The sequence below is a fragment of the Equus przewalskii genome, chromosome 4 (assembly GCF_037783145.1).
Source record: "Equus przewalskii isolate Varuska chromosome 4, EquPr2, whole genome shotgun sequence".
In the NCBI taxonomy this organism is placed as follows: Eukaryota; Metazoa; Chordata; class Mammalia; order Perissodactyla; family Equidae; genus Equus; species Equus przewalskii.
The window spans coordinates 61556970-61569578 of NC_091834.1; positions in this window are offsets into that span (position 1 = coordinate 61556970).

Here is a 12609-nt window from a genome sequence, read left to right on the forward strand (position 1 = left end):
GAGTGGCTCTGCAGTGGTGGGTGTTTTCACACGGGGACCAAGGCGTGTGCTCCTCCCAAGTCTGCCCTGGCCTAAGGAGAGGCCCCGGAGAGTCATTAACCCTGGATGGCAGCTGGTCCACAGCCTCTGTGTGTGCCCCTTGGGCTCAGGACACAAGCAGCTGGGGGTCTATGTTCCCTCGGCAGCGCTGGCTGAAAGGGGGACCCCTTCTCTTTAAGTGCTAGGCATGCAGCGGGCAAGCTGGCTTTTGGAGGTGACAACTGTAGAGACTGTTTTGTGCTCTCGTGGCCCGACGACAGCAGGTCTTTGGGGAGAGGCAGGGAGGAGCCGCGAGGGAAGTGAGTGGGCCGGCAGTGCTTTGTCCAGGCTGTGCCGAGGCCCCAGCGGGGTTTGCTCTGTAAACGCCAGTGGCCATTCACACAGCAGGCGTCCAGCAGAAATGCTTCCTATATGTCCCCAAAATGTTTATGCATTTGTTTTCCTTGGCCGGGACCCGGCTGCTCCAGCTGAGCGCCCGGGGGAGGAAGCCGGTTTCCCCGCAGCAGCCTTGTTTATCAGCCCGGGAAGGAAAAGTGTGTCTTTTCAATGAAACTCACTTAACCTCCTGACCAGAGTCCCATTGGCAGGGCTGGAGAAATCAAAATATTCCCAGCGTTGCTTGAGAAGACTGGTTCCAACAAATTACAAAAGCATTATTCTCGAAGCCAAGACGCAGGTACACGTGCCGTCTGACGCCCCTCGCCTGGGTTTCCTGGAATTTAAGATGAGCAAATCCCAGCACCGCCCTCTCCCAGACCCAGAAACTAGAATGAACCCACGGTGCTGGCGCCAAGCCTGCAAGAATGAAACGCAGGCCCGTGCCTCCTTGCACGTGAGCGTTCTCCATTGGGGTGCATGGTTCTTTGGGGAGACTGGGGTGGGCTTCAGAGGGTCCATAGCCCCTCCACTTATATTGAAATCTTTGTGTACATGTGCATATGTGTAACTTTCTGGGGAGAGGGTCTATAGCTGTCCTCATGGCATTGGGCTTGGAATGACCGCCCCTCCTGCTGTCCGTCAAAAAGGTTCAGACCCATGCCTATAGTTGAGTGGCCTCTAGGGCTGCATCTGGGCTCGGCAGCTCCACCTCTGCCCACCACAGACACAGCGCCAGGGCGCAGTTTATTGAACGAGCAGACCTCGGTGGGGTAAGAGGCAGAAGCAGCTTTATTCTTTCTTACTTTCCACTAGGTTCTCTCTTTCCCTTGGCTGTCTCTTGGTTTCTGGATGAAAGAGCAGGCTGGGTCCATTGCTTTTTCTGCACTGTGAACAGTAAGACCGGTCTCATGGCCACTTAACTCCATTCGCTCATCAGCTCATCACTGGAAAGTTCCCCCTCCCCCTGCTCTTAGGGGGGTCGCTGAGGATCTCCAGGGATCACTAGGGATCTCTCCCCAGTCAGGCGACTCATCCTCTGGCTGCTGCTTATGGCAGCTCCCGGCACCTGCCACCACCCAGCTTCTGCTGGAGTATGTCTCCCTCCTTCCCCTTTTAAGAAGACCGGAGTCTTCCTTCTGTAGGATACACATTTGAACCACACAAAGCACCAACGCATCTTTGCCTCCCAAATTCTGGAGGTCAGACCTTTCCCACCTCAGCCTGTCTGTCTGCTCAGCCACCCATTGGGAGCAGCAACATCCCACTGTCCCCAGATGGGAGTCAGGGACCATCCCACACTGTGGGGTACACATGACAAGCTTTCAGGCGGTTTGCCTAAAGCCTCCCTCACTTGGCTTTAGGAGACGAGATGCACCCTCCTGGCCCCATGGCTGGGAGATGGGGATCCCAGCACACTGATGCCTCTCTCCAGAAAGCCCTCAACAGCTACTGGCCTCCCCCCCGTCAGCTTCCTTCACCTTCTTTCATGGCGAGAGGGTGTAATGGGCCAATGTTGGCAGAACCATTTGCATCACTCTCTGTAAGTTCTACGTGGCGGAGGCACAGGTAACAGCAGTTTCCAGAAGAGCTGCAAGAATTCTCTGGGGGACAGAGCTGGGTCACGGCTTGGAAGGGCGTTGGGGGTTATCCTAAGGTAGGGATGCGTACAGACCCCACCTGACTGCTCCCCAGATTGCCATGTGTGGGCTGAAGGGAAGTCAGGGATTGGGGCCCAGCCCATTCGGAGCACCAGCGGTGGAAAAGAGGCAGACGTGGGCCCATCCTCCTGGGAGCCGTGAAGGGCAGTCTTAGGCTCCCACAGGCCCTCAGCTCTGCTAAGCAACCGATGGCACCAGGAGCGCTTTCCTGCTCTAGTCCAGACTCTTGCCTCGCTACTCCACATGTGGTCCTTCCACCGCAGCATCTACAACATCCAAGAGCTTCTTAGAAATGCAGAACCTCAGGCTCCACCCCAGACCCACTGGATTAAAATCTGCGTTTTAAGGAAACCCTCAGGCAAATCAGATTAACGTTGGAGAAGCTCTGCTCCAGAGCTTGATCTTGTGGGGTGACAGTGTGGGAGAACAGAAGCCGTCTCTGTCAGGAGATCCTGAAGGGACGTGTGAGAGAGGTGCCAGGTGGGCGTGCCGAGGAAGAAGCTGTGTCGAGACAAAGGGCCTGAGTTTAGTCCTGACCCACTGCCTCCTGCCTGGGTGGCCATGAACACTTGACACAAGCTCTCTGGGCCTCAGTTTCCTCATCTATGAAATTACCACCTCCTAGAGCTGGCAGGAGGATTAAGTGAATCGATATTGTGAAGCGTGCAGAATAGGGCCTGGCGCATTGATATGTGTTTGCTCTTGATATTTCCCATGGGGGCTAGGAGAGGCTCCTCGGAGGTAGCAGGGTCTGACCTGGGGCCTTGAAGGATAGGCAGGGTTTGACAAGTGGAGACTTGGGTGGAAGATCATTCCAAGTGGAGGGAACCCTGAGAGCCAAGAGACCACGGCAGTCCATGATGTCTGTAGGTCTCATGGGGGCGACAAGAGAGTGGGAAGGGCGGAGGATTGGGAGACGAGGCAGTGGCGGGTAGGGGTGGCCTTAGACAGGGGCCTGGGGCTGGGATGTTTCCCAGAGACAAGGGCTGCTGAGAGCTCTGTTCAGACTTCTCTCTGCATGTGCAGTGGAGGCAGGGGCACATTGGAGGGCTGCTGTGGTTCTCCCGGGGAGGGCAGCATGAGTGGAGAGGCGAGGAGGGGCTGGAGGTGACAGACGCTGAGGGCCTTTGCTGCTGGAGGCCCTTACCATCCTTACCAGCCATCGGCCATCGAGCCCTTACAGGATCCTGAAACTTGCAGGAGGTAATCAGGCTGCCAAGTCTATTTGCAGGTATTTTGCTCCACCCACCAGAGTCCTCCCTGCTCCCTAATCGCGCCCTAATCCTCGTGGGGCTGCTGGAGCTGTAATTACCAGGCAAAAATGCCAGGCATCTGTGATAATGGAGATTGCTTAACTCAGGGGTGGGCCGGCAGGTGGGCCGGGGAGTGGGCAGGCGGCGGCACCTAGCCAGTGCCTGCCCACCGCTCAGGAACATTGCTCCAGCCGACCTGCCCTTCCCAGGAGGGGGATCAGAATCCACTGGCCGGGTGCTCGGTCACTTCCGAAGCCTGAGGCTGGCCTCTCCTGTCCCTCCTTTCATGCCATTTCTAGATCATGGTGCTTCACCCCACTGTCTTGCCCACATTCCCACGAAATACCCATCCCATGTCCTATTCCCTGGGAAGTCACTGAAGGCCTTCTCTTTACAGATGGGAAACTGAGGCCCAGATAGCAATCCTTAGTTTAGAGCCCTCCTGGGACATTTCTCCTTCATGGAGGTCTCTTGGAGACCAGACCTCCAGACGGTCTTTGGACTGAGAGGAATACCTCTGATAGGCGGGCCAAGGAGTTGATTCCAATCTGCCTCTCATTCTGCCTCCCCCCTTCCTCCCTCCTCTGGCTCCATGCTCCACCCACCCAGGCCAAACAGCCTCTTGCTGCCTGAAGCCTTTGCTAGTGCTCTTTGCTGCACCTGGGTCCCTGCCCTTCCGCTCTCCATGTCCATGTGTTAAATCCTACCCATCCCTCAAAGCTTAGCTCCAAGGCCCTTTCTCCAGGAAGCCCTCCAGAATTACCCAGCTAAAAGTGCGGGCCCTACCCTCTGAGCACCCTTGATCAGCTCCTCTCTCACAAGCCCAGATCCCAGTTAGTAGATGTTGGTCACCCAACTACAGGTTTCCAGATACCCCCGTTCTCCCTTCCCCCATATACTTTCCCATCCTGGGGGATGAAGCCCAAGGTTCATTCCCCTTCTTTGAAGAAGGCCCCCACCACATACCTGCACTGCCCCTCCCTCCCACCATAACGGCCCAGTCACTGGGGTGCTAGGGAGGGCACGCGCTGCCTGAGGTCTCTAGACTGTTGATTCCGGGTGTGGCTCTGAGATTAAACCTGGCGGCTTTTCTGTGGCCCCGATAAGGGCAATCCTGGGTGCTTATCTGGCATGTTCTGTTTTCAGGCCCATTAGATCTGCGAGGTTCAGCGAAGTCCCTCCCCCCTGCGGAGGGGAGCCCTGGGCGATAAGCACTCACCTCAGGGTGTCAAGTGTAGACACCCTCGGGGCACTTGGGAAACTGGTTGTCAGCACTGCCTCTGGGCCCTGCCCCCTCTGCCTCGCCCCTCCCCGGCCCCTGTGAAGCTGAGGGGGTGCTGATAATAATTGCGTCAGGACAACTGTGTAAACAGATGGTGCTACGTAAGGGGAACCTTAGTCTAAGGAAGGATTGTCCTAATATTGCTTGATCTCCTGACGCCCTGTTCTCCAAACCCTGGGCTCAGATCCTTCTTGGGTTTTATTGGGGGCATAGGGTTCAGAGGAAGGGAATGTGTATGGGCTGGAGCAATCAGGGAGGCTTCTTGGAGGGGGAAGACTGAAGCTGGATCCTGAAGGAGGGTAGGGGAGGAGGAGGGGCAGAGGCACTCCAGGAGGGACGGGCAAGGGCAGAGCTGCCAGGGGAAAGAGGCCTGGGGAACCTGGGGTGGCAGGAAGGTTAAGGATATTAGGGTTGGATCCCTGAAGGGCCTTGCATGTCACAGTGTCTCCTGTGAGCACTGGGGAGCCATGGGGGGTTTCAGAACAGGACACTAGTGGGTCCAAGCAGTTTTAGAAGACGGATACTGCAACACTGTGGAGGGTGGATCAGAGAGAAGATGCCAACTTCTGAGGTAGGGCCATGGAAACGAGGAGCAGGTGGGAGATCTTAGTGATTCAGCCTGGGGAGCAAGGTGGGGGGGCCCGTGGAATTGGAGTCAAGGCTCCCTCCCCTGCCTCCTGGCAGACAGATCTCGGCTTTGGGCAGCCGTTCCCTCTGTCTGCTCCCCTGTCAGCCCTGGCGGCTGGAGCTCTCCGGGGAACAGTTTTTTGCAAAACATCCCTACCTCCCGATGAAGGTTTCCTTCGTCCCCGGCCTTGGCAAACCATGAAGGAGGGGGCCTCAATTCGAGGAAGTGCCTAGGCCTTTGTTCTGGCCCCAGCCACGGCTGGACCCACTGCCTATTGTTTTCGAAGCTGTTGGTGACCTTGGGCCAGCTGGACGGGACCGTCTGGCTCCCTTGGGTCTGGCCACCTCCAAGCGCATATGGAAGACGGCCAGGCAGGCTGGCAGGATGGCTCTCAGTCCCTCGGTGGCCTTGGGAAGGGCCTTTGCCCCTGGGGGTTCTCAGTGCCCCTCTGTGTTCTGAGTCTGGGACCCCCAGCTCTGGCCATTTGGGGTATCTATGGGCATTGTGGAAACTGCTCATCTCCCGAGGACCAGGACTCTCTCAGGTGGGAGAGCGGACAGAGAGCTCCCAGCCCCTGGTCCGAGGCCCGTTCATCCTCCACCGTGTCTGCTGTTGTCAGGGATCCTGGCTCTCCCGGACCTGTAGGTCAAAAGGTTCAAGGCTGTCCCTCTGCTGTTCTGTCTCTGGGGTTTGGGGATCCGTGCTGCACCCAGTATGGGGTGTGCACTGGGAGAAAGGGGCCTGGCAGCTTGGCGGAGTGGAGTGAGTTCTTACCTGGCGTTTGACTACCTGAGTTTCGATCTTAGCTCCAACTTCTCAGTTGGGTCATGTAAGTTAAGTTACAAAACAAACACCTCTCTGAGCCTCAGTTTCTCTATCTGTGAGATGGGAATAATCATATCCTGCACCTCTTACAGCTGGTGTGAGCAGTGAGTAGACTGTGCTTGGAACAGGGCCTAGCACCCAGCCTGCACCCAGTGGATGTTGGCTGTTTTCTGGGAGCTGGATGGGCAGGTGCAGGAACCGGGGCAGGTCTAACTCACTAAGAGACAAGAAATGTGACCATGCTGAGTGCTGTGACGCAGTGCAGCCAGCTGGACCTTAGCGTGTTGACTGACCCCTGGAGGTCAGTCCCTTTCCCCCTCCATTTCCAAGCCTGCCCCAAGATGGCAGTCCCCCCTCTCCCTCCCCTGCATCCCTCCCAGTCCCATAGCTGCTCCAGGGTCAGCTGGAGAAGTTGCCCCCACAAGGCCCTCCCTCCCCACTCTGGACTTCGGTACCCCATATGTAAAATGAGGTGACTGGACCAGGTGGCCCTGCATAGCTGGGCCCGCATTCTCTGTAGTGACCACTCCTGAGGCTGAGACCGGGGTCACCGTGGCAGGTACGGCGTACAGCAGCTGACGGGCCTCTCCCTCCAACCTCCCACTTCCAGATGAGGAAACTGAGTCTCAGAGAGCCAGGCACTCACACTGGGCCTCCAGGCTGACAGACGGCAGGTGCCAAGTTCTTCCTACTTGCTCCCCCGCCTTCTGGAAGGCCCCCAAGCGGGATGGTGGCGCCAGGGGGGCTTCCTGGAGCCCCTTCTCCTATCTCCCCTGATTTCCTCCCCAGCCACCAGCCCTGGCCTGAGACTTTGGGGAATCTGGAAATAGCCACCAGTGTCCTGGTTTCTACACCCGAAGCCATTGTGTGGGAGCCCAGCCTTTCCTTCAATTCAGACCTCTCCCCGTGAGTGGTGGAGAGAAGGATGGGTCACAGCCCCATCTGGCCATGCCCAGAAGGAGGCCTGGCTCACCAAGGCAGGAACAGCCGTCCAGCCCAGCGTCCCCGGCAGACCCCACTTCCAACTGGCCCCCAGCGGCTTTGGTCATCATAGAAAATGCCAAGCGCTTTTCCTTTTTTCCCCTCTAACACAGACACACCTTGGCTTTTTTTATCTGAGAATTTTCCATTTCCTTCTCTGGGAAATCATCAGGGTCCTGCACGTCCTTGTTGTCACAAAGGATGCTGGGAAGAGAGGGATGTGTCCCGGGTCACCCCAGGAAGGAGTGAGGATGGCTGAGAAGTCAACACCCATGTGACCCCCCTTCAGGCCAAGGTGACCACTCGGGTTGGCCTTTCGTAGGAACGTAGCCGTCTAAGAGTGAAGACCTCGACTGACCATGACATCCCAAGGCCTCGTGGCAGAAGGCTGACCAGTCTCTCCTTTCCTGTGTCCTGCCTGTGGCTGTGCCCACGGTCACGTTCAGAGGCCTCATTGGCCAAAGCCCTCACTCAGCTCCAGTTCCCACCCACACTGGTCTGGGTGTGGGATGCCCCCAGGCCAGAGCCTCCGTGCCCCAACCTGGGTGCTCCTCGAGGCAGGCAGAGCCAGGAGGGGGAGCAGAGATTCAGGGTGTAAAGAGGAGATAGACTTATACTGGACATCCTGGGCGTGGGGGTGGCAGGAGAGCCATGTGCCGTCCCACCTCCACCAGCCCGTCTCTGAGGGTCTGAGCCAGCCATGGAGAGAGGGGCAGTGAGGGAACCTCCCCACCCCCACTGTGGCTGGATGCCCACCCCATCCCATCCCTCCTTCTGCTTGGACTTTCCTTTCCCCAAACCACCTCCCTTCCTTTACATAAACAAGTCTGCCCGCCATGTGCCCTCCTCCAGGAAGCCTTTCTTGATTACTGGAAAGAGGTGGGGCTCTTCCGCTGCCCACAGATCCACCTCACCCCTTCCTGAGGCTCAGGCCTGGGCCTCAGCTGCCCTCCCCTGAACACCTTGCGGGGTGCTGCATGGTGAAGCATCTGAGTCCAGGTTTCCACTCTGTTGTCAGGGATGGTTAAGCCAGCTAGTGTCTGAGCCAAAAAGTGGGAGAAGGATGGTCTCCTATGGGCGCTGACCATGGCGCTGGCCCAGGTGGGGCACCAGGGGCAGTGGGGTCTAAACCGTGACTCTCCATCACAGATGCACCCCACTGAGGTGCCCAGGCTCAGTGCTTCTCATAGAAAGGCTGGCAGTACCCCTAAAACAGCCTGCTTCTCCACTCTCCTGAGAATAAGGTCCGCTTCATCAGTTTCCTGGGCAGCCAGACCGGGGAAGGGCTTTCTCTCCATGCCTGCAGTTGTCTCTTCTATCATGGCGTAAGAGTTGGTAAGCGCTTCTTTCCTTTCTTGCCACGGTTTTCGGAAAGCTCACAGGGAAAGCGATGCTCCGTTGCAATCTCTCTCTGGTATCAGGAGCAGCTTCCTCCCTCTCTGTGTTTTTGTTTTAACTAGACTGTGATCCAGAGCTTTTTGCTTTTGTAATTCAGCCCCTTGCTGCTCAAAGTCCTGAGACCAGCAGCATTGGCACCACCTGGGAGCTTGTTAGAAAAGCAGAATCTTGGGCCTACCCAGACCTATTGAATCAGAATCTGCGTTTTTCTTTTCCTCCTGAGGAAGATTAGCTCTCAGCTAACACCTGTTGCCAATCTTCCTGTTTTTTCACTTGAAGAAGATTGGCCCTGAGAGCAATCGTCTGTGCCAATCTTCCTCCACTGTATGTGCGTCGCCGCCACAGCGTGACTTGATGAGTGGTGTGTAGGTCTGTGCCTGGGATTGGAACCCAGGAACTCGAGCTGTGGAAGTGAGCTTGTGCCACAAGGCTGGCCCCAAGAATCTGCATTCTAACAGGCTCCCCAGAGGATTCACGTTCATGTTAGAGTCTGAGAAGCGCTGAAGACATCCTCAGATGCTTTTGGAACAGATGTCGGAAGTGCGCGAGACAGGGCCTGGGAAGATTCCCCTTCCTGCCCTGATTTCTCTACAGGAAAACTGACCTCTGTGGCAGCCCTGCCCAGGCCTGACCCCAGCCCTGCAAACCGACCCTGGCTGCAGTTTTGGCGCTCAGTTCTTCTCTCTGGCAGGGTCAGGCCACTGAGGGGTGTGGGAGCCCTCTTGTGTCATCATCTGTAGGGATGAGGCGGGTGGTGAGCATGCGCCCCGGGACAGGGGGGCCTCGTTGGGCCAACTGTCTGCTCCCTCGCGGACCATAGGCGTCCTCCTCCGGTGCTGGGCTCTCGGCAGCGACTGCTTCTGGCCACTCCTGGGGTAATGGGGTTGCCCTGATGTGACTGTGCGCAGCTTGGGTCCACTGCCACCAGGATGAAGCAGGAGCACAGAGGGCCCGAGATACCCGGGGATGACTTGACTGAGAATTGGCAGCCCTTGGAATATGGGTCCTTCTGTCCACGCATCTGCTCCAAAGAGCTGTCACTGGCGGGGGGTGGACACATGGGACACACTTGGTCTGAGGCCCCCAAAGGGCAGCACTGGGAAAGGTGGCAGCATTGCTGGAAAGTGACAGATAAGAAGTGACTCTCTAACCATCTAAGCTGTCCCACGATGAGAAGATAAGGGGTCCCCAGTGAGGGAGGTACCCACGTAGGGGATCATAGCCTCCTGAAAGGGATGTATCAAGGAGCTTCCTGGGTCTGATGATGTGCAACTGTAGGCAGCCTTTGTGATCCCTTCAGATCCCGAGATTCTATGAGTCAAAGTCCTGCCTCCTCCAGGAAGGCTTCTGTGACTATGCCCCCTCGCCGATCCCTCCCTCCCCCAGCGCATAACCTTGCCTGGGCTCCTCTCTGACTGCCTTGTCTTTGTGAGTCTGGGACTCCCAACCAGCCTGGGAACCGAGGGCCCGGATCTCCTCCTCTGCTCACCTGTCCTCTGACTGGCGGGGTGAGGATGAGTGGGAGACGCAGGCAGGCAGCTGATGCAGGCCTGGCAGGTCCCTCTTTCCCAGTTGGCTCTAAAAATGGCCCCTCCGAGGGCTTCCGGCTCTGGAATGTGGAGGGATTCCGGGAAAGCCTCTCACCAGCCCCTAGGCTGCTGCCAACACTGTGTTTATCCTCTTTAGGCCTAGGCCTGGCCTGGGCAGAGGCAGGATCGATGGACGTGAGGGTCCTGGGCTTCCTGAGTTCTAGACCCTGCAGCCCCAACCCCTCCAGCCTTGGCTCTTCAGAGGTCCAGAGTGGGGGCGGGGAGGGCAATGTACAGGGAGGATGCGGGGTGAGGGGTGGGGAAGGGAGCTCTGCCTGGCTCTTGTAGCAAGCCCTTCCTAGTGAGCTGTGTGCCGCTCTGCTGGTAGGGAGGGAGCTGAGACTGGTTCACAGTGCAGACATTAGAGAAGCCGCTGTAGCCCGGGGCCTTCCTTTACGTTTGTGCAATAGGGTCTTGATGACCTGAAGGCCCCCCTGTCCTAACGGTCTAATGTCCTAGGAGTTCAGAGGTGCTCACTCCTGGGGACAGGAGGTCACCCTCTGGAGGGGTGGCGTGGGGGCCTGTGAGTTGACTTCCCAGGACCAGCGGGCATACCTGTAGAACAATGGCACAAAGCAGGAGGTGTGTGCACGCTTGTGAGGCTGCCGGCGGCACAGGGGGCTGGGGAGCCAGGGCCTGGCTGGGCCCGGGGGCCCAGGGCAGGGGGCCATGTCATCATTTTCTCATTAGGCGAGACAGCGATCCGCTTGTGTGAGATGATCTTGCTGGCCCTGTGGGCTCCAGGAATGTTGGCTTCACATGAATAGAATCCCCAGACAGGACCACAGAGGGAGGGGTCACCGGTGGATGGAGACCAGGGCGGGCCCTGCTCACCCTTCCTCCCACCCTAGACAGCCAAAGAGAGAAAGGGGGTGGTCTCATAGGTGGTCCTGCCTGTCCCTGCTCTGTGGGGGCCCAGCACAGCCCTCCAGACACTGGTTGGTGGGCTGGCAGACGGCTGGTTCTGTTCACCTTTAAAATCTTTCCTGAGCAGCTCTGTGCACTGAGGCTGCTACCCACCTGGCTGTGAGCAGAGAGCCGGGTCAGACCCAGTCCCTGTCCCCACTCAGGGTGGAGGGTTCAGTTCGGAGATGAAGAGAGACTAGGACACACATTGAAACAGATGTAGAATTCCCAAGAGAGAAACCACAAAGCCAGGCAGCTACAGAAATGCCCACCGCTGCTTTCCTCTTGGCCACGGCTCCTTCCCTCCAACATTTAAATTCAGCTCCATGATAAAGAGATGAGATGAGGGAGGCCCCTGGATTATGAGCAGAACAAATGGCCCAGCTATGGTGCTCAGAGGTGCCAGAGAGACTGTGCAGAGGTCCCAGAGCTCAGGGTGCAGGCAGCAGAGGCCACAGTCTGCATGGCAGAGGGTCTTGGAGCTGCAGGGGTTTGTGACCACAATGCATATCTTTACTCTGTGTGTTTGCATGCATGTGTACATGTGAGGATGTGTGTGCACTTGCGTGTGTATATGTTTGGGCAAGCACATGTGTTTGCATGTGTGCAACACGTGTTTTGTGCATGCAAACCAATGTGTGTGCATTGCATGTATATGCATGTGTGTACACGTGTACTGTCCACGTGTATGTGTGTATACATGTACAAGCACACGCCCTGTGTGTGTGCACACATGCAATCCCACTCGCTGTCTGGGGAAGAGGGAGGGACAGCTATGGTGGCACCCTGGCCAGGTGTGACTCTGCAAGGGCAGGCAAGAAGGATAGAGGACTCATGATGAAGGAGGAAAGATTTGGCGACACAGCTCAGCCCAGGAATCCGCCTTACTTGTTGGAGGGGTCAGTCTGAGCACAGCTGAGCCTGCCCATCTCCGGCCCCGTCCTGTATACTTCTGTCTGGTGGTGGTGGTGGTGGTGGCCATGGTGGTGCTCAGCACCACATTATGATTTTTGTGGGCCCTATGCTCTTCCTCCATAAAAAATATTAAAAATTAAATTTTGCGACTGCATTGGTAAAATGATAAATATATTGATCCTGGTGGTGAGGTGTGTGAGAATGGCTGCGAGCACAATGAAAGAGGAATTTCCCTAAAGTTCTGATACCCAGTAGCATCTAAGCGGTCCTGCTGTAGGGCCTGGAGGGAGCATGAGGTGGCATATGGGTGGGTACCTGCTCCCGCTGCTGGAATCCAGCTGGGCTTTGCTTGCTGGAAACGCTGAAGAGGCCCCCAGGCTTTGGCCCTGTGAAGCACCCAGCTTGTCCCAGCAGTAGAGCCCACGGGAAGCAAGGGCACCTGGCACGTGTGATGGGACCCGGGGGCAGCTGAAGCAGGGTCCAGCTTCCATGGCGGTTCTCAGGAGGACATAGAGCCAAGGAAGACGTAGTGAGGAGTGCCAGAGGCAGTGGGACCCACAGAGGGCAGTGAGGCCAGGTGGCCAGAAGCATGGGGCGTCCAGGAGAAGGGCTGGAGCAAGAGGAAAGGGAGCCCAGAGTCCCTGCCTGCAGGGCCTGCTGTGAGCACTCGGACACTCCCTATGGGGACATTGGCCATAGGTGAGGGGTGGGACAGGGGCAGGAGAGCATGAGAAACCTCACAAGGTGAGCAGAATGC